General features: G+C 44.4%; 1 protein-coding gene across 2 annotated transcripts in view; it reads right to left on the bottom strand.

Moving 5' to 3' along the window:
* SUSD6 (sushi domain containing 6) overlaps nt 1–23,390 on the bottom strand; it is a 98,756-nt gene that overhangs the window by 59,646 nt on the left and 15,720 nt on the right. The gene's annotated exons all lie outside the window — the stretch shown is intronic.

The raw sequence follows: 23,390 nt of genomic DNA, 5'->3' as shown, positions 1-23,390 counted from the left end.
ACACACACAGACTCAAGACAGGACAGAAAAAAAAGGAGAGTGAAGGCAGAGTGGCTGTGAGCAGGGACTTGGCTCAGTCAGTAAATTTCCGACCCTGAAGGCAGGAAACCGCTTCTTCTCTAGTCCCAGCTTCACCAATAACTGATGGGCTGAACTAGGACAAATCACACCACCTCCCTATGCCTCTGTCTCCTCATAAGTAAAATGAAACAGTTCAACTAAATATTTCTCAGGCAGACTGGGATGGTGGAAAGATTCTAGCAGACTGGGCCAGAATCTCTGCTCTGCTTGGATATTATTAGTGGGGTGATCTAGGGCAAATCATTCAGTTCCCATCTATAAACTGGATACACAATACCCACTTCATTGGGTTGTTGTGAGATGGAAATGAGATAAATGTGAAGGATGCAGGATGGTGTATGGAACAGTGGGCACTCAAATCAGTGCTGGCTAAGGCTCCTTCCTGCTCTGACCAGCTCTGACTGAGCAGCCACTGGATTCCTAAAGGGCACTGTTTCAGCTGGGCTGGAAACATATGCCCTGAGACTACGCTCAAAACACAAATTAGTTTAGATGAAAGAACTGCCAACAGGTGAACCTCCAAGGTTCTCCTCCAGGAAGTTCTAAAAATCTTATCTTTGGGGGTGCCTGGGTGGCTCAGTCGGTTAAGTGTCTGACTTCAGCTCAGGTCATGATCTTGCAGTTCACTGGCTCAAGCCCCATGTCGGGCTCTGTGTTGACAGCTCAGAGCTTGGAGCCTGCCTCAGATTCTGTGTCTCCCTCTCTCTCTGCTCCTCCCCCACTCACGCTCTGTCTCACTCTTTCTCTCAAAAATAAACATTAAAATAAAATTTTTAATAAAAAAATAAAAAATGTATCTTTTAAGGAACTTAGCACTCTTTCCTGCAAAATTAAATAATTATGTATGTGATTATACTAAAGCAATATTTGTGTCCAGGGGGACACAGGAGTTTTCTAGTCTGAGCATGTAGTAGGGAAGGATGAGGCACCGAGCTTACGTGTTTATTACATATATACACACACTCATTACCTCATTAAATAGGTGCCATTACCCCTCTTCTACAGATAAATGAAATCCAAGGGGCCAAAAGTCTATCCTTCTCTGCTTTCCTACTGCAAAGGGCTCCCTGTTTTTTTGTTGTCCAAATACAAGATAAAGTTTAGTTGCATCAATTGAGCCCATAAACATGGAAGGCCCTTCTGAACCCAAAGCATCACTGCCTGAGCGATGAACGGGACAACCAATCATATCCCTCCCCAAGGCCTGCTCAGTTACTTAACTGCTGTATGTTGCATACACTGCAGATAATAAATTCTTGCAGAGACCACCAACTCTGCCTCTTTCTGTGCCTCAAAGCACTCAACATTTACTTGTTCACTGAAGGAGGAAAAAAGATAAACCCAAAAGACATAATTTGTGTAGGAAATAAAAGATGGCAAAGTCTCAACAGACATAAAACAGGAGGGGAAAGGGGCATAAATCCTGAAGTTTGGGCCAGGTAGCAAAACAAATGCTTGGCAGAAGGGGCTGTAATTGGTTCCCAGACCCCAGAGACATATCTATGTGTCATCATACCCCTCTGTTTGGTTCCTATCAGAGCTAAGTGGAGCAGGCTTCAATACCCACTGGACAAATAAAGTCTGAGAAGCTGATCTGCTAAATCTGACTTCTTACAGCTTGGTGTTTGCAGTGACTATACTGCAATTCAGCAAATATTTACTGGCTGTCTTCAGTGCAAGGCTTGGGTGATCACAGAAATGAAGTGCAGCACAGACATGAATTCCCCACTCTCAAGGAATTCACAGTCTACGTGAGAGGAATTATAAGCTTATCTATATAACACCATGGAAGTGTTATGAGAGCCCAATAAAATGGCTATTAAAAAAAAAAAAGTGCTATGAGGGGGCGCCTGGGTGGCTCAGTCAGTTAAGTATCTGACTTCAGCTCAGGTCATGATCTCACAGTTCATGGGTTCAAGCCCTGCTTCGGGCCCTGTGCTGACAGCTTAGAACCTAGAGTCTGCTTCGGATTCTGTGTCTTCCTCTCCATCTGCCCCTCCTCAGCTTGTTCGTTCGTTCTCTCTCTCAAAAATAAACATTTAAAAAATGAACAAAATAAATAAAAATCAAAAGTGCTATGAGAATGCAGAGGAGGTAGGAACAGTGACTTCTGAGTGGGAACAGGGGGAGGGGGAAAAGAAAGGTTGAACTGGACCGTGAAGTTCATGCACATACCTAGTGAGCTCTCAGGACAGATTGCATGCACAGTGCTAATTATAAAGAAAGACAAAGAAATGGAAGAGCAATTCACCAAAAGGATGGCAGAGAGAGGAAGACCAAAAGAAAAAAAAAAAAAAGTGGTAATTTTGTCTGCCAGGCCCCACTGACTGCTGCCTGGTAATGAGAAATAAATACCTATGTGTATACCTTCAATCAAGATATTTAGGCTCTAGGATTGCAGTTTCCAAAGTACTCATAGCTGTGCAGGAAACACCTCCTCCAGGTCAAAAATAGCAAACCCAAGAGAAATGCCTGATGCAGTTATATTTACTTTTTACCATCTCTGTGGATCACTTCCCAAAGGCCTCCAAATGGGATGGTATAAACAGGTCTGTGTCACTTCCTGGTTCTCAGGCCTTCTGCTACATTCCCAGTCAGTCTGGGAAGGCTGCCTATTTAAAAATAAACTTAAAAAAACTCACCAAAACCCTAACTCTAAACCATCCTTTCCTCTACTTCGTTCAATTTCACTAAAACTAAAAGGGACTGAATAAGAAACGAGACACAAATGACCACAAAGAATGAATTCTCAGCTCAAAACAAAAATATATGCTGAGTTCAGAGTCAGGAGATTTGCATTCTACTCATGTTCTGCCTGTAACTGGAAAATTTGACCTTCAGTAAGCAAGATGCTTCATCTTTCTGTACAATAGCTGTTTCAGCATACTTAACTCCAATGCAGCTATTCATTTGCTCTGGACCTCAGTTTCCTTATTTATAAAATAGCACTAATAACAGCTACCTCATGGGTAAGTATTATATGGGGAAATGCATGTAAAGCACTTAACATAATACCTGGAACTTAGTGAACTGTCAAACATGTTAGGTATTCTAATTATTACCAGCTATCATTATTACTATTGCTACTTTTTGAAAACATGTCAGGGTTGGGCTAGATGACTACTACCTGAAGGGCTTCTCTGGCTCCAAAATCCTATGATTTCTTTTTTTTTTTTTTTTTTGAGAGAGAGAGAGAGAGAGAAAGAGAGGGTGCCCAAGTGGGGCAGAGGGAGAGAGAGAAAGATCTAATTAAGCAGGCTCCACGCTAACACAGGACCTGATCCCATGACTATGGGTTCCTGACCTGAGCCGAAATCAAGAGGCAGACACTCAACCAACTAAGCCCCATATGATTAAGTCATTGTTTCCATTTCTTTTTTCTTTTTTTTTTTTTTTTAAGAAAGTTTACTTATTTATTTTGAGAAAGACAGAGAGTGCAAGTCGGGGAGAAGTGGAGAAAGGGGGACAGAGAATCTGAAGTGGGCTCTGTGCTGATGGCAGACAGCCAGATGCAGGGATCAAACTCATGAACTGTGAGATCATGACCTGAGCCAAAGTCAGACACTTCACTGACTGAGCCACTCAGGTGCCCCACCTTTTCTTTTCTTTTCTTTTTTTTTTTTTTTTTTTTAAATTTTTTTTTTTTTCAACGTTTATTTATTTTTGGGACAGAGAGAGACAGAGCTTGAACGGGGGAGGGGCAGAGAGAGAGGGAGACACAGAATCAGAAACAGGCTCCAGGCTCTGAGCCATCAGCCCAGAGCCCGACGCGGGGCTCGAACTCCCGGACCGCGAGATCGTGACCTGGCTGAAGTCGGACGCTTAACCGACTGCTCCACCCAGGCGCCCCTCTTTTCTTTTTTTTTAAGGGGCTAGATGAAAAAGAAAATAAACTTGGTAAAGCATTATAGTTACAAACATATCCTCAGCATTTATGTTACAAACACTAGGATACTATTAGGAAATCCATCAGTGAGTGCAAGGAGGCATACTACCCTCCCCAATGGAAAAGTCTTACCTATTCCTGCATTAAACCCATAGCATGTGGCAAGTTCACCCACAACACACTGCCTCTACTCCCATGAACACCAAGGACAATGCCCTCATGAGCCAGTACAGTCTGACTTCACCCACCTCATCTTTAACTGATAGCAGCTCCTTAGAGCAGCCCTAAAAGATAGCACAGTGGCCAATCCACCCATTTCTAATAATGACTAACCCTTCCACAAAATGTTCCTGTTTTAAATTAAAAACTGCCTTCTCCTTAATAGAATTTGAATGTGGCCAAAAGTCAGATGCCCTTCCCAAAAGTTAGAGTGTAATCAGAGGTATTCAGCTTCATGAAGGCCAAAGTGCTAGCTAAATTATAATTAAATTCAGATGAAATTAATAAACTTTTTCTCTTATTTATTCATTCAATGTTCATGATGTGCCAAATGCTGTAGAAGATGCCAAAAATAGGATGGGGTGAGTGAAAACAACAATAAAGGATGACGCCAAGGTTTTTGGCCTAAGTGATGGGGTGACTGGTGAAAGCAACCAAAGGAGAAAAAGAACACAGGTGGAGGAGCAGATCTGGGGGACGAATGTAATGAACTGAGTTCAGGTAATTCTTGGATATGCTGAATTAGACACTTCAAGGATACCCACATAGAAAGGTCTAGCAGGCAAATTGGAAATAAGCATGGTGCTTGCTTTGGCAGCACTAAAACTGGGGGGCGGCTAGGTGGCTCAGTTGGTTAGGCGTCTGACTTCAGCTCAGGTCATGATCTCAGTTCACAGGTTGAAGCCCCGCGTCAGGCTCTGTGCTGACAGCTCAGAGCCTGGAGCCTGCTTGGGATTCTGTGTCTCCCTCTCTTGGTGTCCCTTCCCTGCTCGCTCGTGCTCTCTCTCAAAAACAAACATTTTTAAAAAATAATTTTAAAAAACTGGAATGATACAGAGAAGATTAGAATGGCAGGAAATGAGCATGAAACTCTGCAGAGCACTTTGAGCTTGGAGTTAGCAGCCTATAAGCGATGGCTGAATACATGTACAATAGATGGACTCACCTAAGAGAGCTGAGTGGGAAGAGAAGAGAGTCAAGGACAGAATCCTGGGAAGAACACTAACTTTTTAAAGGAACATGTCAAGGAAGGACAGCCCACGAAAGACACTCCAAAAGTACGAGAAAACCAGGGCCTATGCATCAAAATGTCAAGGGAGGGACAGAAAGATTCAAGGAGGATGTAGGGGGAGTTGGCAGTGAAGGTCCACTAAGATGAAGACTGGTCTTGTCACAAGATGCTTGGTGACTTCATCAAGAGTAGTTTCATTAGAGTGGTGAGGGCAGATCATGCTGATCTTAACATGAATTCAAAGTGACAAAGTGGACACAATAAGGGCAAAAATATTTGAGCGAAGAGCTGGAAAAGAAGGGAGAAGAAAGACTGGAGGATGGCTAGAAGGAATTTATATCTTTTAAGCTGTACCTTCTCAGTTAGCCCAAGGATTTTAGTTAAAATTCCTGAACTGCCCAGACAGCTTGGAGAACCCCCACAGAGAGTGTCTCTGAACTAACACTCCCGCATGCCATGACTGGCCAAAGCTAGGGAGACACTGGGGATGAATATTAAAGAGCTGCCTGCTTCCTTAATGTTCAACTGCAACAAAAGAGCCTCTCCACTTCTACCCCAAAACTGCTACATCTGTAAGATTCGTGAGAGAACCAGTCTACCTAGTAGCTGAGTCAGAAGCAACCTTTCCTAGTGTCTCTCAGGCCTTAAGATTCTGCATAAATATGGTCCCCCTTTCTGCCATTTTCCTCTTTTCTACTCACATGCCACCTGAGTATTTTCCCCTGAGGTTCTGGTGCAGGCTCAGGATTCTAGGAACATGTTCTTCACTTCCATCTACTAAAGCTTAACAGCCCCAATCAGGTACACACTTAAGCTGTACAAGACTCCAAATGTTCTCCATCTTGTGTAAATTCCAAGAAGCCTCTGAATCTATAACCAAACCATGACTCTTCCTGTCCTCTCCCTCACAAATTACCCAAACTTCCTGTAAGCTGTCAAGGTTGGACTGTGAGGTTCCAAGCAAAAACAAGAAGCAGGAACCTGCCTACTGTTCCTTCCCCTTTCATTAGTCCCACACCCCTGCCCCCACCTATAGCCTCCACCAAAGCCTATAAGCTCCAGTTCTAGCTCCAGCCATACTTCTGGTTCTCTACATGTGGAGCTCTAAATCACAGCCCGAGAAGAAAGGAATCTAATTCACAACAGATATTTCCTTAAATCTCCAAACACAGACTCCAAAAGTAATCTCAAATTAGTCAAAATTCAGGCAGAGGTACCAAACAAAGAACTTCATAAAGTCCAGGTTACATCCTGGAAGATGTTAAGAGGGATTATGATAAACACAGCAGACAGAAAGAAATAACATAAATTAATGAGGGAGGGAATCTGGTATTTCCCTCCAGACAGGCATCTGGACTCATTCCTAACAAATATCTTTCTTAAGGAACTTACTGACTCCATTCAACACCTATATTGGGTACCTACATATTCTAGACTCCATGAAAGGCACAAAGATGGGGAAAAGCATATGCCCTAAAAGAGATAACAGTCTACTGGGGGAGGTAAGACACATACAGAGGTAGAAAGTGAGAACACATAGGTGATATACAGCCCAAATGTCAAAAACAAAACACAGAAGTAAGCTGGAGCCCAGAAGAGGGAAAGGAAACTGTTAGTTACAGGATCAATCAATGTGGATTTTAGAGTTACACAAAAGTGAGTTCAAATCCTGATTCTGCCTCTTGCTTCTTACAGGTCCTAGGGGTACCACTTTACTGTTGTGAGTCTCTATTTTGTCATATATAAAATGGGGAAAACAACACCGAATGCTTCACAGAATTTCAAAGAGTCCATGATTCACACATATAGGATCTGGCACAGAGTAAGCCTAAGTAAGATGGAAGAGCCACTGAACACAGAGAGTTAAAACTCCTCCCTTCCCCACACAAGGCTCTCTGGAGATGGCTATCTGGCTAACTCACGCATACACAGCTGGGCACCTATTGTTTGTTCATGGATTGTGCCTATTAGTTCAACTAGCTGCCCAGGTTAAATGGGAGCATGGTCAGGAGGCACAGGAAGGAGGCTCAAAGTGTGTATAGATGTGCATGTTTGTGCCAGGATAACACCTAGAAGTGCACCCCCAGCTTTCTGCTAGAAAATGCAGCACAGGTAAAATTACAGATTGTGCCACGTATAGCCTAATACTGAACCATGCTATTCTCTGGATGCAGGTGTTCAATAAATGTTTGGCAAACTAACATGATCTGAATCTGAGTAAAATTTGTCTTGATGGATCCATTTTTCAACAAGCAAACACAGGAGGGAAAAAAATATCCAAGGTTGGAAATTAGTCTGAGGGACTTCTACCTCTAGTCATGATGGAATAACAGAGACTAGATTTACTCTCTTTCCTTAAACAACTAGAAAGCCAGATTTAATATATGAAATAATGGCTTTCAGACATTTAACAATAGGCAGCACAGGGCAGTGATCCTTGAAACGCAGTGAACCCTACTAGTGCCCTAGCTAACTCTCTCAGGAGTTTCCAGAACACAAAGCAGAAGAAGAAACATGAAAGAGTTCAACAATCTCAGAGTTAGAGACAGAGTTGGGAGTGCGGGGAGACCAAGTGGCTAGAATTTGCAGGGCAAAGTAACTAAAAATAAGGAGCCATAAAGAGAAAAAGCCCCAGCGATCTGAAGAGAGAACCCCTTGAAACTTTGGCTGAGTACTCATCTGTGCATGTGTATGAGGAAATTAGCAATGCTGGGGAAAGAATGAACGGAAAGAAGTAGGTGGCATAACCCCCAGAGTTCACACAGAGCCAGAAATATTCATGTTCCTACCGGCCAAAGTGGAAAAATGTCCTAACAAACAGGGCATCAGATGGAATCTTCAGAAGGGTTTGGCCTTAGTAATGGGGCCATCCTGGCCCCAGACTAACGGCTGTTCTGGACCCAATCTAACAAAGCTAAAAAGCAGGCCTTGAAATGAAAGGATCGAACAATTTCCAAGTAACTGAACTGTTTCTGAGAACAAAGCCCAAAAGCATTTAAAGGAATATAAATAGTTCCAGCACCCACAATAATAAAACTAACTATGTCTAGCTTCAAATAAAAAAATTAACAGGAATGCAAAGAGGCAGAAAAATATGACCGTAACTAGAAGAATAATGAAACAAAAGAAACAGGCATAAAATTGACCCAATGACAGTGGACAAGGATGTTAAAATCTCTATTATAAATATTCTCCATGTGTTCAAGAGAGAAGAGGAAGGCATGAGCATGATGAAAAAAATGGAAGACATAAAAAAGACCCAAACTGAACTTCTAGAAGGAAAATATACAAATATCTGAAAGAAAAAGATATAGGATGGGATTAACAGATTAGATACTGTAGAAGAAAAATTAATGAACTCAAAAACACAGCAATAGAAACTATCCAAAATAATATATACAGAACACAGCAGTGGGACACTATCAAGCAGCCTAACATAGACATGTATCTGTATGTATACAGGTTATATAATCACATAATGTGTGTGTGTGTGTGTGTGTGTGTGTGTGTGTGCGTGCGTGTGTGTGTGTATTTATTGGGGATGGGGTAGGTAGACACAAAAAAATTTTCAAGAAATGCCAGAAATGTTTCCAAATTTAATGAAAACTATAAACCCACAGATCCAAGAGCTCATCAAACACCAAGAAGAAGGACAAAAAGAAAACACAAGGCACAACATAATCAAAATGCTGAAACAAGTGATAAAGTGTTGGGGCCCCTGGGTGGCTCAGTCAGTTAGGCAACCAACTCTTGATTTTGGCTCAGGTCATTATCTCACAGTTTGTGGGTTCGAGCCCCACATTGGGCTCTGCACTGACAGAGCAGAGCCTGCTTGGGATTCTCCCCAACCCCTGCCTTTCTCCTGCTTGATGGCTGATTAATTGATAGAGAGATAGACAGATAAGAAAGTGTTAAAAGCAGCCATGGCAGGTAGGGGAATGAGAGACATACTGCATTCAGAAGAACAAAGAATTTGGGGTGCCTGGGTGGCTCAGTCAGTTAAGCATCCGACTTTGGCTCAGGTCACGATCTCAGGGTCCATGAGTTCAAGCCCCGTGTCGGGCTCTGTGCTGACAGCTCAGAGCCTGGAGCCTGCTTCAGATTCTGCGTCTCCCTCTCTCTCTGCCCCTCCCCTGTTCATGCTCTGTCTCTCTCTGCCTCAAAAATAAATAAACATTAAAAAAAAAATTAAAAAAAAAAAAGAAGAACAAAGAATTACAGCAGGTTTATTATTAGAAACAATGCAACCCAGGAGGCAATGGAGCATCCAAAAAAGTAATGGGAAAAAAGCAGTCTCGCACTGGTCAAGTTATATTGACTTCATTGAACTATGAGGTTCCCATCACCAATGCTTTTTGTGCCCTGGAGTAACATTTTTCAGGGAGGCCTGTGCTAAGCACAAGATGGGGAGGGGAGGTACTCAGTGGCCTTAAAAACCTAAGTACAGTATCCTATGAAAAACGAAAAGAGGTAAAGACTCTTTCTTAGGTTCACAAAGGGGCATTTAACCATGTTTTTTACCTATGTATTCAGAACATGACAGTTCTTATGTAGCCTTATGTCAATATTGCTTAACACAATGGTAAAGATGCAAGAAAGGTCTACCAGGGCATTCATCCCAAGCAAAAGAAAATCAAACTAGAAAGAAAAAGTAAATCTCACTAAGGAATGGGTTACCTTAACAGCATCAGGCCTGAGCAGGTCTCCCTCCCTTCAAGTATACCTATGTGCTGATTAATGTGTCTGATCAGATGAAATGCTTTTTCAGAATGGAAGAATGCTGCTTGAGCAGAAGTAGGTAAGGATAACTAAAGATATGAATGAGAATTACTAAATTCTTAGCTATGTAATCCTTCCCAGAGCAGCAAAATCCCCTCATTAAGTACCCTGGGCTGGCACCACATTCTTCAGAGTCCAGCCTGCAGCTCTACATCTTGGAGGGACCACTACGATGGCAATTTATGTGACCCATGCATTGGCTGGTCTGGTCTCCCCACTAAACTGTAAACTAAACTGTAAGTGCACAGGAAGGGTGGGTCCCCTTTTATGCTTTCTTTGTAACACAGAGACCAACATACACTAAAAAAAAACCCACTGTAGGTGCCCAAGGGGACCCTCCTCCCCAAAATACTTAGTGCCTGAACTAGAGGTTCTAAACTGGGGGCAATCTTACCCCCCTCCGAGGGTATGTGACAATGTCTAGAGGCATTTTTGACTGTTATAACTTGGGGGTGAGGGGATGCTACTGGCATCTAGTGGGTAGAGGCCAGGGATGCCACTTCAACATCCTATGATGTTTAACAAAGAATTAAAGAAAACAAAGAATTACTTGGCCTGAAATGTCAACAGTGCTGCAGCTGAGAAGCCTGGCCTAAGTGAGTGAATGCTGAGCTGCAGCAGATGCCAGCAGACCTGCCTTAGTTGTGCATGTAGTATAAAATTCCCTCACACCACTACAAAGCCTCTTGTCTTAACACCTGTCCCCAGAACAACATTTTGATCCTCCCACAGTCCCTAACTTGGGCTTACAGTGCCTCAGAAAGAAGAGCTTAGGAGTTCAGACATCTGGCTTTTAACTCCAGCTCTGCCACTAGCTAATTCTGAACATGTCACAAAACTTTTCCTGGGCCCATTTCCTCCTCAGTAAAATAGAGGGACTGGAAAAGATAATTTAAGAGTTCTTTCAGTCCTAAAATTCTATTTGAAATGCTAGGTTCAGCCTTACCTATTTATAATGAGCCAAAGAGAAAGGGGAAAGATCCAGTCTTATTGTGAGTATGCACACCCACCCTCGAAGGACAGAGGTTCTTATACTGTGGAAACCAAACTGGGGCAAGGGAAGCTCCAGAGAAGCCAAGAACTCAGGCATGAGGGAGGGAGGTATGTGGAAAAGGGCTCTGTCAACACTGGCTGGAAGGCCAGCTCAGGCCTTCAGGTTTAAAATTGAAAGTCCTTGCTAGCCTCCCTCCGGCCTTCCCCACATCAATCTTTTTAATCAGTGTTAAGAGGAGGAGGAGGAGGAGGCGGCTTACTATTCAAATTATGGGTCTTTGAACAGCAGCACTGGTGGAATCTCAGCCTCTATCCCTGATCTCCTGAATCATAATCTGCATTGTAATAAAGTTCCGCAGGTGATTCCTACACTTATTAAAGTTTGAGAAGTCCTAGTTTAGGGTATATTGCCCTTCTGTTCTCTGCTCTGTCACCTCTTCACTTGGTAAAGACGACTTTAAAACTCTGTCCACATTCCCTCCTAATGCCTCCTCCTGGCACAGCTTGTGCACATGTGTGCATACACACACACACACACAACCAGTTCTGAACGTCCAAACCCAGAGTCGCCAAGAGTGATGAGGATAGGTTACTTTCTCTTTGCCTCTTGCTTATGTCCACACAAGGCCAGAAAGAGGCAAGGCTTACAGCACAAGCAAAATTAGAGCTTTTGCAAGTGACTCAGCCCACCCCTGCTGTTCAAAGATTCCCTGGGAGGAGGGATGGACAACAGGGTGGTGAATCCAAAGGTACAAACTCCAGGGGCACCTGGGAGGCTTAGTTAAGTTTCCAACTCTTGATTTCAGCTCAGGTCATGATCTCACGTGGAGCCTGCTTGGGATTTTCTGTCTCCCTCTCTTCTCTCTGCCCCTCCCCTGCTCGCTCTCTCTCTCTCTCTCTCTCAAAAGTAATTTAAAAAACATTTGGAAAAAAGCAAAAACAAAGGTAAGAGTCTCCTCATTTACATCTGAACACTGGCCAACAGGAGTCCAAGGTTTCATTTCTAAAGTTTTTTGTTTTCTTTTTAAAAATTTTTTAACATTTATTTATTTATTTATTTTTTGAGAGAGAGAGAGAGAGAGAGAGCGAGCGAGCATGTGTCAGGGAGGGGCAGTGAGAGAGAGGGAGTCATAGAATCCGAAGTAGGCTCCAGGCTCTGACCTGTCAGCACAGAGCCCAACACAGGGCTCGAACACACGAACTGTGAGATCATGACCTGAGCCCAAGTCGGATGCTTAACTGACTGAGCCATCCAGGCCCCCCTTTTTTGCTTTTTTCTTTTTGCTGCTGCTGTCTCATATTACATAAAGATTCTTGGGGGCTCGGGCTAAAGGGCAAGGCACACACACAGAATAAACAGAAACATAGCAAGGGTTCTCCGAGCAGAGTGGTGGGGGCAGCAGCTGGAACAAAAGCAAGACCTCGATGAAGAGTAGTATAACAGAGCGCCTGAACAGAAGACAGAGTGTAGAGAGAAGGGGGGGCTGGACTCGGCCATGTAGTCAGTGCAGCGAAGGAGATTAGGTTGCTGCGCACCCCTCACCCCACCCCGTCACTGGCAGCAGATGGCCCAGCCCCAGGCAGCTGGCAGAGAGCGCAATCTGCACGTGGCTGCCTGCCCCTCCTTCAAGGCTGCAGATGGGGAAAAGCAGGACAAAGTCCAGAACCATCCCAGGTCAAAGCAACACCTAGAAAGAGCACCCCCAGGGTGGGGTGGCAACATCACTTAATGCTTTGCTACAGTGAGATGAAACTTCAACTCTCAGCATTATCCAAGGTTCTCCTGTATCCACATACAACATCAGAAAGAGGGCTTGGTGAGGTGGGGAAAAGCCCACCTGAGTGCACTGGGTGTGTTGGCCTAGGAGAGGTCATTTTATCATTCAACATTTGTTGGGTATATACCACATTCCAGGCACTGCACCAGCCAACTGAGCCATAGTGGCGAGAGTAGACAGTCTCTGCCCTCAGGAAGCACAAGGAAAAAGACATTAAGACAGTGGGGTTAAGTGCTGAGCACAGAGAGATATGGCAGCACAGAGGAGGGGCACCCCACCAGTATCGGGGCAAGCAGCAGTCTAACACCGACTGCAGGAAGGCGCATTCCAGGGAGAGGAGCAGCATGTGCAAAAGACTGGAGGCAAAAAGAGAATGGGGGGGCGGGGCCACCTGGGTGGTTCAATCAGTTATGCGTCCCTTTCTTGCTTTCAGCTCAGATCATGATCTCACGGCTCATGGGATTGAGCCCGCCAATGGGCTCTGTGCTGGCAGTGTGGAGCCTGCTGGGATTCTCTCTCCCCCCACCCTCTCTCTCTCAAAATAAATAAATAAACATGGGGGGAGAAAGAGAGAGAACTGACAAGTGCAAGTTTTTCTGTCCCAGCCTTTTTTGGCCTCTTGTCACCCTCACCAGGAGCAGACTCATGGGTCCTGGGGATCCTAACACATTATTGTCTGAAGGAACTTGGGGTCCTCTTGTAAGTCCAATCTACCCATTTTAGGAGGGGAACTGAGGCCTAGAAAGGGGCCACGACTTGCCCGGGGAGATGGCTTGCTGGTGGCTGAACCAGAATTCAGTTCCCCTACCTCTTCACTAAACAGAGTTCTCTCAAATATCCCCCAGTCAGAATCCAACCACTGGGCTCCCACAGACCCAGTGCCAACCCAGCAACGTTCCCCACTGTGTGTGCTCTGTCCATTCAGAGCACTCGGGGCTCGGCTCACATCCTGGCCTCTGCCCAATGAGGAAGTTCAGCAGCATCAGCCTCCAGGAACTCCAATGTGGCAGGAGCACCTCAAGAGAAAACAAGAGTGGCTGCCTGCCTCTGCCGGAAAACAGGCAGAGAAGGCACACATAGTAACAATCAAGGTAAGTTGTAGTTTTTGGTGGGTTTTTTTTTAGGGGAGTGGTTGTTAGCAAAAATGGGCCCCCCTTTGGAAATGAAGAAGAGTTGTTTGGAAAATTGGAGGAGACTATTGGCCAACACAGAAACAGGAGGTGAGTATGAGTGACTGCCAAACCAGGCAAGCTTAACAAAGACTCTCCTACCCAGGGCTCTTGGATGGGTCAGTTGATTAAGCATCCAACTCTTGATTTCTGCTCAAGTCATGATCTCACAGTTTGTGGGTTCAAGCCCCCAAAACTGGGCTCTGAAGTGGCAGTGCAGAGCCTGCTTGGGATTCTTTCTCTCCCTCTCTCTCTGCCCCTTCCCTGCTTGTGCATGTGCTCTTTCTCTCTCAAAGTAAATAAATAAACTTAAAAAAAAAAAAAAAAAAAAAAAAAAGGACTCTCCTACCCTTTCCCAGAGGAAGCCCATCCCTCTGGCTGGTCACACTAAATGAGCTGTGAGTAGTAGTCATTTCAGGGAAGCTGAAGGCCTCCCCGTTGGCCTAGCTGTGGTGGATAGGTCATCAGCCAGTAGGCCAAGCCACTGGAACTTCAGGGCACAGCTGCCCTCAGTGTCACCTCAGTATCTGCCTTCAATAACACTTGTTCTATGAAGGTCCCCCAGCCTCCAGCCTGCCACCCACCCACGATGGATCAGTGTGTGCAGAGTGGAAGTACTTATTAGCTTTTCGAGTGTAACCCTCCATAGAATTTGAATAGAAGGCACAGTTATTCAACTGCAAAGTAGAATTCCTCCTCTTCTAACAAAACAAAGATGCATGCCAAGGACCAGCTAGCTGGTGAAAAGTGTGGAAAGAGGCTAAGCAGCACTAGAGTTATGCCCATTTACTAACCTCATCTAGACCCTGGCAAACCTCACCTCCAAGGCCTTGAAACATCAGTACAATGAAAACATCCTAATGATCAGATCTCTTTCCTGTCCCAAATGTCCTTGGATGCTGCCTCTGAACCCACACCCAAGTATGATCCTGGCCTTGAGTGGCAGTGCCAGCCCAGGACCCCAGACACGGATATTCAGGGCAAGGATGTGGGCTGCCAGAAAAACTGACTTTCTCAGGAGCTGAAAAGAAATGTTTGGTCTAGTACAACACAGGGACCGTAATGGGCACCTCATGTCCTAAACTCTTTCATATCTGCTACAAGGAACCTCTGGGTGGAGGGGGGCAGGGGGGCGTGTGTGTTTTGGGGTGTCTGTAGCCAGACTTCCTTTTTGTCCACTCAAACAGCAACTCTTAAGAACTTGCCTTCCTGAAAGACAAATGCAGTTCGTTTCCAAACATCACTGAGAGAACTTCTTGTTTTCTCTCTCTGCTTTTTAAAACAGATGAATACTCCCCTAGGGAAAAAGCAGCTGTAAATACAGGAGAGGGTAGAAAAAGAATCCTGCTATGAGTTCCAGAGGAACCATTATACTATTGTAAAAAGCATTCTCAAAAGAAACAATACACCCAATCCAAACAGAAAACATACAACTTCATTCGAAGTACTTCTCTAAAATATAAACTTCGGGCAGATGATTTCTCTATACTCCAAGGCTGTTTCCTCCTCTACTCAACACCAAGACCTTCGCATATAAAGTAAGTTAGTGATTTTCTTCCCAGGAGACTTGGAAAGAACCAGCTCACAACACAATCAGTGTACCTGCTACTGAATGCCTATCACCACCACCACCACCACCACCACCACCACCACCATCAAAGGGCTAAATTTCATTACCAAACTGCTACAGAAATTTAAGCAAATTTAAGCCATTATGTTTTTACGCAGACTGAGACCACGTATTTACTAGTTGAGAACAGAATGGGAAGAAGGAATAAATCGGAGAAGGCAGCCCGGCTTCTGTACTTTTTACCTTCCAAAAAGAATAGCAGTTTTCAAAGGCTCAGAATTCTGGGAAATTGCCCACTGGCTTATTATACCCCTCCATCACAACAGTAATGAGGCTGCCACCTCGAAGCCCATTTGCCAAAAATAAAAGATCTAAAGAGGTGTTTCAGAGAAAGTTTGTGAGAAGAAAATTCAAGCTGGTTTTATTTTCATATAAGCTACAATTAAATGGCTTTGCCTTTGCAACCGCACTTCCTACCTAGAATTCCAGTAAGTTTAGATGTACCCTGTAGACTTAAACTGGATTACAGGGAATTCAGCTAGCTAAAACTGGTCCCAGTCCACAGATGTTATTTACTAACCTATTTCACAGTCCTGGGTGGGTCTGAGAAATAAACTGGGGATTGAGGAGGGGGTCAGCACTATGCTTACAATTCTGCCCAAATTGGAAAAGGAAGACACTGCTTTCAATTTCACACAAGATTCGAATATTAGCAGAAAAAATGCAACATAACCCTGTAAGCCCCATCAGTGACAAAATATGTATATTTGCAGAATGCATTCATATCCCCAAATTTCCCAGAGAAATCAATACAAATCCCGTTAACCACAAATAAATCAAATGCTGAGTCCAACAGGTTTGTTCATTGTTGCCCCTAATTATCTGTTTCCTTAAGCCATAAGCTTCCCTATGGCCCGGCATCTTTTACCCTCCTTTTGGGAAGATTCACCACACAGGCATCTGGCCTCAGAATTCCCCAAGAACCCTGGTGGCCTTCTAGTATGAACACATTTTCCAAGTGAACCAGGATTTCAAGAGAATCTCAGAATGAGACAAACTCTTAGGGGACAAGCCTGACCCTTCTGCCTTTGCCATTTTCTTTCAGGTCTTAGAACCCTAGAACTACTCCTCGATGGTCTTTGGGCCTCCAGTCCCTGCTCTGCTCCAGGCCATCCAGAATTCTGCTAGGAACCACACTCTCAAAACATTGTGAGATCACCTCTCACTTCTAATGGGTCACCTCTGTCTACCCCATGTAGCATCATTTCCTGACAGTCCTCTATATTTTGCTTGTAACATGCACAGAAGGCACAGGCCCCAGCCCACTTGGAACCTTCAAGGGAGTTGGGGAGGCTACAAACTCAGACAGCAAACAATTAAGGTACACAATAAGGCAGGAGTATCTATTGCATTACTCTATTATGGGTGCAATAGAATACTAAATCGTGAGGCACGAATATTTAGAAAATAAGAAAGAACAAGCAGCCACTTCTGGTAAATTAAGGACAAAATAATGAAAGCAAACAAAAATCAGAAAGGATCTGAACCAAGACCATCAAAGAGGACCTTTAAAAGGAAGGAAGGGAGATCTGACCTGAAAACTTAGAAAGCTGAATAAATATAGAGAAAGAAAAAGGAAACTGCTGGGGCTGGAAGGCTGAAGTAACCATGATACACTGGGGGGTGGATGAGGTGGGGAAAGGAGGGGGAGAGAGGCCAAGAATCAGGGAAAAACAGAAAAAAAAAATTCCATCTGAGGTCCTCCAGGACATGGGACAATTCTTATGGTTTCTCTAGTATCTATCACCTCGCAGACTCTGGTTATTCCACAGTATTAAGCTTTCACTTGAATACTTACAGTGAAAACAGTCTGTACACCCATGAAAAAGAGAAACTTCTGCTTTGGATGAGTAGGTAGTGGGAGCCAATGAACGTTCTTGAGCAAGAAACATGACCTAAGCCAATTAAACGTTTACTAAAGGCCTACTATGTGAAAGGCACCAGAATACTTAGTGCCAAAGGGCACTGCCACCATGGAAAAGGATGGTAATACTACCTCCCACACACATCAGGCTTCTTTCTCTTACCTAATCACACTTGAGGTGAGAACAACGTTCATGAGAGATGAACCTGGCAAGAGAGACTAAAGCAGCCTAAGAGGCTAGACAGGGTGATGTCTGGCCAGTGTGGTGGTGACAGAAACCTACTGAAGAAAGAACTGGCAGGGCCTGTCTACTGACCAGAAAGGAGGGGCTCGGAGAGGGGAGTCATGATGACAAAGAAGTCAGAGAGCAGGAAGACTTGGGTTTCAGTTCCCAGATGGTGACATTATTTCAGGCCATGCTTTCGCTCCCCTGACTGCCAAATGCTGAGGTCAATCAGCTCAGCCATTCTTCCTGTTTCTGGGAATGGGGGTTACACATTCCATCCTTCCCATCTGCCCACGGTCGTTTAAGCTGGTTGTGATTTCCTGTAATTCCCATTTGCAAGGAGTGAAGGGGATCGATAAGGAGAAGAGTTGACAATTCTTTTGACCACCACAACAGTGATAAATACATCTCAATAGTCCTGCACTAAAATTTTACTGGCAGCTTTTATTCTGGGCAGAGGAAAAAAAGGGGGAGGAAGCATTACATTTAAAAAGCCTTGAGACAGTGTTCTCCTCACCCCATGAGTTCTCCTCTGTGGCAGAATCCCCTAGGTGCATTTAGTGCAAAGGAGGGATGAGACAGAGAAGCATCAACCCTGAGAGCCAGTACCATGAGAAAAGACAGAAGAGGCCCAAGAACCCTCACCACCTGGCTATGTGGAAAATGAGCACAAAATCAGGAGAGCAGGATCAACATAAGCCAGGCCAAAAATGCTTGAACATGCAGCATCACTGGAAAGAAGTAGCTGGCCTTCAACATAACCTCTCTGAAGAGGAGAGGGCACTTGGGGACAAGGGTGTTGCCAAGTGCTTGTCCCAAAGTGGGGCTGCCCACTGTAAGGCTGAGCCACAGGAGGGCCACCCTGGCTGCCAGAAATGTGGTCCTTCTCTCCAAGATCCTGCCAACCACTCTGCCATCCCTGACCATCCTAGACAAAAGGAAGGAGCACAGTAAGAGGTGAACAGTGGTGACGGCCGGAAGGGAAATCACAGGTGCTTTTCTCCTTCCGTGACTGCTAGTAACCTGTACATCCTAAACTTTCTTCAAGAAACAAGTATGACTTGAGATTTTTCAAATTTTGAGATGTGTACTTTATAAAGGAAAAGTACAACTTAGCCCTCTTTCCTAACTATTAAACAAGAAAAAAGAGTACAGACTGAAGAACATTTATCAGCCAAAGGAACTTGGTGGATTCTCTGACATTTTCTAAACAAGCACTTCCCTCCCACCAGTGATAGATTCTGACTGCTTGAGCATAGTCATGCTTCACACAGCGACCTCAAACAACTAAAATAAAACTGAGTGTGACCTGAGAATATCTGTTATGACAAAGCATTTCCCCAGTGCTCTGTTTAGGGTTCCTATAGGTGGCAAAAGGCCTTTTTATAAGCCTATAGCCTGGCTGTGTCAATGGAGAGAGGGATGTTTGTCATATGTCATACTCCCAGGGACACAGACCTTCAGGACAGTAATAATAGCATCATTAACTGGCACTTGATTGCTTAATCATTGTGCATGGATCCAAGCATTTTCTAATATTTGATATAATCCTCATAACAACCTTAAAAGGTAGGTATTATCTCCATTTTTAGACAAGACACAGAGAAGTTAAATAACTTGCCCAAGGTCATAGAGTTAGCAATTCATGACACCAAGATTACAAACTAAGCAGTCTCACCTCACAGCACACAATCTTGATAAAGGCTCAAATTTATTCCATGTTAGGGGTGTGTGTGTGTGTGTGTGTGTGTGTGTGTGTGTGTGTGTGTGTTTGAGAGCGAGGGCGAGAGCAGTGGAGGCGGGGGATGGGGGAGTGGTGAAGAATCCCATCACCCTGAGAATCATGACCTGAGCCGAAATCAAGAGTCAGATGCTTAACTGATTGAGCCACCCACACACCCCTAGTGTAACTCATTTTAAATATTAAAATAATCCTGGATCTATTGTGGAATAGGAGGCAAAATTCTCATTCATTGTAAGAAGAAAACAGGAAGCCTTGAAGACTGTCCATACTGCTACTTGCAGCTGCATACCCTCTGGAGATGGGCTTGGACTTGGCTTGCAGCTCTGCTTCAGAACCTGAGCAGAGGGAAGCGTTTTCTGTGTGAACGCCAGGACCACACCCACAAGGGAACTGACCCCAAGGTATAAAGTATAAGCACACTTTGAGAAACATTCCTTTGGGGCATTCTAGAAACTTCTGAACCTGCTGGAAATTTGGGAACTAGGTCATTAGATGTTGATGGCTAATTCCCCTGAACTGCTAACGAGACAGGCACGGCATGTTAAAAGAGCTATTCAAAGAGTGGAGTGGACTGAAACAGGAATTTAGAGACATTAACTCCCAAAGCTCTCTTTACAGACATACATCTAACGGAGAGGTTGCCCTCCCCATGATGTGTATATGTTTGCTCCCCATCTTCCACATCTGAGATAACCTGGCTAGAGGGTGCCTCAAAAAGTGAGCTGGATTTCTCTGGAAAATAACTGCTAAAGATGGATACACTGCATATTAGTGGTCAGACTCTGATACCCTGAATAGAAACTTCAACAGAGAAAGGCTGAGGGGAAGAATTCTTTTTTTTTTTTTTTAAAGTGTGTTCTTTAGGGGGCGCCTGGGTGGCTCAGTCAGTTGGGTGGCCGAGTTCAGCTCGGGTAATGATCTCGCGGTCCATGAGTTCGAGCCCCGTGTCGGGCTCTGTGCTGACAGCTCAGAGCCTGGAGCCTGTTTTGGATTCTGTGTCTCCCTCACTCTCTGCCCCTCCCTCTTCATGCTCTGTCTCAAAAATAAATAAACGTTAAAAAAATATATTAAAAAAAATAAAAAAATAATAATAAAGTGTGTTCTTTAGAAGTCCCAACGCAAAGCAGCAAACATGCTGCCTGAGTCTTTGCCCTCATTTGTAAATTGAATAAAGATGTATTCACTTTAAGGTTTGCCTCTCTGTGTTTTATTTAGTCTGTCAGTAAGTGCCCATGAGCATATGTAAACTCACTCACCAATTTTGTCCTTCCTCCTTGGCTTAAATTATCTTGAATATTGCATTACTATACAAGAAACATGGCTCCAAGTTCAGAAACAGTTTCAGTAATGTAATTAAGTTGTGTAGAAATCCTAATGCTTTCTTGGGCACCAGGCTGACCTTTCCCTGCTCCTTTCTAGTCTCTGAGGGTAAGTCCTGGCTGCTGCCTCCCTTGGGGTGGGACTCCTCTCTTCCCAGATTTCCAGAGGGTCTTAACAGAGGCCACACAGTGCAGTTTATAGTTCAGATTAACTGGCTCTGCCACTTACCAGCCATGCCATCCTAGAAACGTTGTTGTTGTTGTATTTATCCAATTTGGCATTAATTCTTACAACTGTTAAATGGGTATAAGCAACCTACTTCAGAGCTGCTGTGAAGATTAGATAAGCTAATACAAATAAAGCACCTAGAACAGTGCCTGACATGTAGAAAGCACTTGATACGTGTTATCTTTTATTATGAGTCTACCTTATAATATTAAGAAGGTTTTACACGAATCTGGAGCTTTATACTTTCCAAGGCAGTCTCAATTCATTATTACTACAATCAGTCCTCACAATAATGACTTAAGTTAGACAAGACCGAAAATGTATGGGCATTTCCCGCGATAAGGAAGAGGAACTAGCCTGACCACGGGAGCTCATTACTCACTATCCCCCTCATGACTGGAGACCTATCTCAGTCACCTTTGTATTCTACCCCATACATAGTAGCAGGTATCAATAAATCAGTGTTGAATTGGACTGAATGTAGGGTTTGGCCATGGTATGTATAAACAGAGCAACCCTAGCCTTGGGGCAAGGAGCTGGGCAACAAATCAGAATCATTATTCTAGGGAATTCCTAGCTACCCTGAAGAGAGAGACAAGAGGGCCACCTTTCCCAGTCCTGACTCCAACTCATCTTCAAGAGGAATAGAAGCATCTGCAGAAGAGGGAGCAGCTAGAGGTCACTTAGAGGTAAATGACAGAAGTGTCCCTGCTCAGCCTCTGAGGAAGGAGGGAGCCAGGATGATATAAGGGGCATATCACCACGCCCCTCCTGCTGGGTCAAATGGGGATCCATAAATGCGGCATCTCAAAGGCAGATAATGCTGCCTTCCATAACTGAAATGGGAGTTGTCTTTCACTAGAGTACAGGCCAGTCTATAAATACCAGGGACTAAAAGGCTTCCTGTGCAGCCAAGTGCCCCCTGCCTAAATACAGACACTATCTGGTCTTCCATACCCCAAACAGACCCCAGAGCTTCCCTGAGGGAAAAGCCACCATCATCCAACAGTATACCCCCCTCCAAGTGATACCCCAACTTTTATTTGTTCCACTTTGGGTTATTTTTGCTCACCAGCCTCTCCCCCCAGACCGTCACCCAGGGCCATCCTCTCTTGCTAAGTCCCTGCGCTGCAGCTCCCACCTGGCCCCGACTGACCTCCTCTCTCCAGGTTTTTGTTCTGTCTCCCTCACCACCTTGTCCTCCCCTCCAGCTTCCTAACCCACATCTACTTTATCTGCCCTGAATAACACAGGCTCTGGAATCACCCCGCCTTTGGTTCTTGCTCCAACAGAGTAAGTTACAGTACTTAACTTTTTAGAGCTTAGTTTTTTGATCTAGAAAGTGAAGACAAACCCACAAAAATACAGAACCTAGCACGGTGCCTGGCACAGAGCACGCGCTCTCCACATTTTTCTGCCTTGTCCCACTCTCCACCTTTTTCTTCTTTCTTTTCCGAAAAAAAAAAAAAAAAGGAAAGAAAAACTTCTCTGGCTTCCGTGACTGTCACTGTTCCTAGGTATCATGTGTGCTACATCCAAATGTCTTAACCCAAAGAAGTCACTCAAATTATGAATACTTTAGCCACCAATGTTATCTATGTAACAGGTACATTCTGGGCACAAGGTCCCATCAGCGACCTTCAAATTACACTAGAGAGGACTGGTTACCTTATTATCCGCCCCTCACCACCATCATCACAAATGGCCCATTTGGTGAAGAAAGTAACCAGAAGGGATAGGAAGACATAAAGCTGAGGGTCACTTCTGACCAGAAGCAAGGGATGAGTAAAGGCCTCTGTAAGGTAAAGGCAGCACTTCCACATGCGACTAAAACCCCAAAAGAAAGATTCCCATAATTCCACATTTACATATAAAAATGTTTAATTAATTCTGACAGCAAGAACAGCTGCCAGTTTTACTAGAAACACCATCTGGTTCATTTCTGATAAGGCCCAGGCACGACTTCACATAGGCCAGAGACTGCCTACAATATGGTTCCCAAAAGGTGGCATCTTCGATGACAGCTCCAAGGCAGTGTGCCATTCCTCTCTCCCCAGTGCTCGGAAGCTGCTCCTGCAGGTTCGTGATCAGGCCTGAGATAAACCCGGAGCTTGGCTCTCTTCTGTCTTGGAGAATGTCCTCCAAAGTTTCCAGGCACCACCCTGGCTAAGTCCACGTACAGCCCTAAGACAAGTCACCAGATCTCTCTGTGCCTCACTGCCTGTAACTCTGAAGGGACATTAGTCCCCCGCACCCCCATGCATCAACCAGAATTCATTTAAGCAGGTCTATCTCCAAAAACCAGATAAATACGACAGAAACATGATAAACAGCTGAACAACTTGTATTTTAGAGGAGCTTTCACAAAGCGGGTGGGCGCGTGGCTTCTCCACTGTAGAGTCTCATTTTGCGATTAGCGAAGAGTCAGAGGGTCCTTTCCACGAGGCCTTTAAGCTCCTCC

This window comes from Prionailurus bengalensis, chromosome B3 (genome assembly GCF_016509475.1).
Source record: "Prionailurus bengalensis isolate Pbe53 chromosome B3, Fcat_Pben_1.1_paternal_pri, whole genome shotgun sequence".
NCBI classification, from domain to species: domain Eukaryota; kingdom Metazoa; phylum Chordata; class Mammalia; order Carnivora; family Felidae; genus Prionailurus; species Prionailurus bengalensis.
The sequence above is the reverse complement of the archived record's forward strand: the minus strand, read 5'-3'. Positions and strand labels throughout refer to the sequence as shown.